Consider the following 3,669-nt stretch of genomic DNA (forward strand, 5'->3'; position numbering starts at 1 on the left):
CTATTCCACAGATAAGAAAATCAGAGGAATGTATGAGAAAATGATATTTGGTGTGTGGAAGGAAGATGGTAAGTTGAATTTCTCTAGAAACAGATGCTTCATAAGGATTCAAGAGAAATATTTTATATAAAAGATGATTTCAAATGACATATGTAGGGAAGTAAGACGTGAAACAAGGAGGGTAGACAACCAATACAATGTACACATCACCAAGGAAGGTACTGCCGTGGGCCACTGGAATTTAATCTTATGTGCAGAACCCTGGGACATGTCCAGGAATATACACTTCTGTGTTTTTTTACCTAAGGTATGAGGGAGCTTGGGGATATATCCACTCAGTCCCATTAGCCACTGGTTGAAGGTTTCTCTCAGGAGGCATTAAAGTGCCAGCACATGCCGCTTGCCATGTGTACAGAAAATTCAAAGTCCGGCTGCCGAGCAAGAAAAATAGGAGCAACGGGGATGTAGGTGAGAATTTTACAGGTTCTGCTATAGTCCAGGTGAAAAAGAATATCTGGCCAGACACAGTGGCTCACGCTTGTAATCCCAACACTTTGGGAAGCCAAGGAAGGTGGATCACTTGAGGCCAGGAGTTCGAGACCAGCCCGACCAACATGGTAAAACCCTGTCTCTACTAAAAATACAAAAATTAGCCAGGAATGGTTGTGTGCACCTGTAATCCCAGCTACTCAGGAGGCTGAGGCAAGAGTATTGCTTGAACCCAGGAAGTGGATGTTGCAGTGAGCCAAGATCATGCCACTACACTCCAGCTTGGACGACAAAGCAAGACTCTGTCTCAAAAAAAAAAAACAAAAACCTTAGGAAGGCAAAGGCAAAGACTGCAAAATTGATACCCGAAATAAACCAAACAACACTTTCAGGAGAATGAGGTCAGCAAGATTGTGGAATAGAAGTTTTCTGCCTTTACTTCCTTCAGCTACTGGCAATTGCTGGCAACTGTTCAAAGTCAAGAGTTCTATCATTACAATCAAGACCTTAGGAGTGAGGCTGAGATGCCCCCTTGGACTGAAGAATCAAAAAAAAAAAAAAAAAATTTGTGGTGAAACAGTAAGAGGAATGGTTCTCTCTGACTACACTGTCCCTCCCTGAGGCCAGCAGGACACAATATGCTGAGAGTTCTCCTGGACCCATGGTTTTTGCAGTAGAAGGGATGAGTTGGAAGTGAACATTCAGCTTCTCCATCATTCTGGGATGCTTCGCGGGTAGCTTGCTCCTATCTCGTCCCACTTGAAATGTTGAGAATGCCGGCATGGCTGGACACCAGGGGTCAGTTGGGTCAAAGAACAGCAGACAAGGGGCTCACAGGAACCAGCTCATGGGTTTTGGTGCTTGCTCCGCATCCCCACCAGCAGAAGTGCCGACATGGTTAGGATATTTGTCCCCACCCAAATCTCATGTTGAATTATAATCCCTAATGTTGGAGGTGGGGCTTAGTGGGAGGTGTTTGGGTCATGGAGGCAGATCCTTCATGGCTTGGTGCTGTCCTCACAATAGTGAGTGAGTTCTTGCAAGATCTGGTCATTTAAAAGTGTGGAGCTATTCCACCCCTCTCTCTCTCTTGCTCCTGCTTTTGTTATGTGAATTGTCTGCTCCCATTTTGCCTTTCATCATGAGTAATGCTTCCTGAGGCCTCCCCAGAAGCAAAGCAGATGACACCATGAAGCATGCTGGCACCATGCTTCCTGTACAGCCTGCAGCACTCTTAGCCAATTAAACCTCTTTTCCTCATGAATTACGCAGTCTCAGGTATTTCTTTATAGCAATACCAAGAATGGCTTACTACACTTGCCACACCATAGAAATTAGCAAACAGCATCATGTGCAAGAAACATGGTGCATGCTATTGTTCCTAACAACATTACCACCCAGCCGGGGAAAACAACATCCAACCGTGCCTGATCAAAGACAATTGCAGAGCCCAGCCAGCAGCCCCACATGATGGCAGAGTCCAGCCAGGTGCCCTTACCAGACTATGGAGCACATTCAGAAATACCACTCAGCCTGAGAGAACAGGAAGCAACTCAGCCCAGTTAGAGAACCCCACAGCAAAGTCTGCCCGTCCGGAGTTTCAACCAGCCAGCCCATCCAGAATTCCAAACTAAACTAAATAATAAAGGTCTATCACAACCAAATTACACCTTCAAAGGCTGGAAAGGATGGCTATCTCCTCCAATGTAAAAGCAGCTAGATAGGACACAGGTTTATGTTTTAAAAAACAAAAAAATAAAAAAACAAGGAAACATAACACTACTAGAAAAAAATAATAAAGCTCCAGTAACAGACCCAGAAGAAAAGGTAATCTATAAAATGACTGAAAATGAATTCACAATGATTCTCTAAAAGTTCAGGAGCCTAAAAGAAAATACAGATAGAAAATTAAATGAAATTTGAAAAAACTTCATAAACAAAATTAGAAGTTTGGCAAAGAAGTAGAAACAATTAAAAGCACAAATAGAAATCCTAGAAAGAAAAAACATAATAACCTAAATGAAAAGTTTGATACAAAGTAGGAGTAAGAGTGTAGAGATATTTTATTTTTGTGATCGAAGTTAAGTGGTTATCATCTTAAAATAATCTTTTAACACTATAAGATGTATTTTGCAAGCCTCATGGCAAGCACAAAGCAAAGGCCTATAACAGATATACAACAAATGAAAAGGAAGGAGTCAGTGTTCGCTTTGGCAGCACATCTACTAGAACTGGAATGATACAGGGATGATTGTGGCCCCTGCACAAAGATGACATGCACATTCTTGAAGCATCCCAACATAAAACTTATTTTAAAAGGAAGAAATCAAAACATACCACTAGAAGAAAGCATTTAAGCACTAAGAAAAAAAAAGTAAATGAGGAAGAAACAAAAAGAATACATCAAATAACTAGAAAATAATCAGTAAAATGGCAATAGTAAGTCCTCACCTGTCAACAATTACCTTGAATGGACATGAATTACATTCTCCATCAAAAAACATGGGGTGAAGGAATAGCTAGAAAGAGGCACCCAATCATGTGCTGCCTACAAGAGACTTAATTCACCTGTAAGAAACACAGAATGAAAGAGATGGGATGGAAAAAGATACTCTAGGGCTGGGCATGGTGGCTCACACCTGTAATCCAGTGCTTTGGGAGGCCAAGGTGAGCAGATCACTTGAGGTAGGCATTTGAGACCATCCTGGCCAACATGGTGGAACCCCACCTTTACTAAAAGTACAAAAATTAGCCGGACGTGGTGGCGTGTGCCTGTAACCCCAGCTACTAAGGAGGCTGAGGCAGAAGAATCACTTGAACCCAGAGGCGGAGGTTGCAGTGAGTCGAGATCGCGCCACCTCACTCCAGCCTGGGCAACAAAGCAAGACTCCATCTCAAAAAAAAAAAAAGAAAAAGAAAAGAAAGAAAAAGATAATCCACTCAAAGGGAAGCCAAAAAAGAGCAGGGATTACAATCCTTATGTCAGGAAAAGAAAATAAACTTTAAATAAAAAACTATAAAGAAACAAAGAAAAACATTATATAATGATAAGGGATCAATTCAGTAACAGGATACAACAACTGTAAATATATATGCACCTAACAATGGAAAGCATAAATGTATAAAACACATATTCCCTGAGGGATTCATGCCATGAAAAAGTAAAAAGCCTTACTTCAA

General features: G+C 41.5%; 1 non-coding gene across 1 annotated transcript; it reads left to right on the forward strand.

The window, feature by feature from the left end:
• The first annotated feature begins 2,690 nt into the window (after positions 1-2,690).
• LOC129021273 (U6 spliceosomal RNA) lies at positions 2,691-2,802 on the forward strand. Its single transcript, XR_008496003.1, has one exon. It is a non-coding gene; the product is annotated as a U6 spliceosomal RNA (small nuclear RNA).
• Positions 2,803-3,669: the final 867 nt, after the last annotated feature.

The sequence above is a fragment of the Pongo pygmaeus genome, chromosome 20 (assembly GCF_028885625.2).
Source record: "Pongo pygmaeus isolate AG05252 chromosome 20, NHGRI_mPonPyg2-v2.0_pri, whole genome shotgun sequence".
Taxonomy (NCBI): Eukaryota; Metazoa; Chordata; class Mammalia; order Primates; family Hominidae; genus Pongo; species Pongo pygmaeus.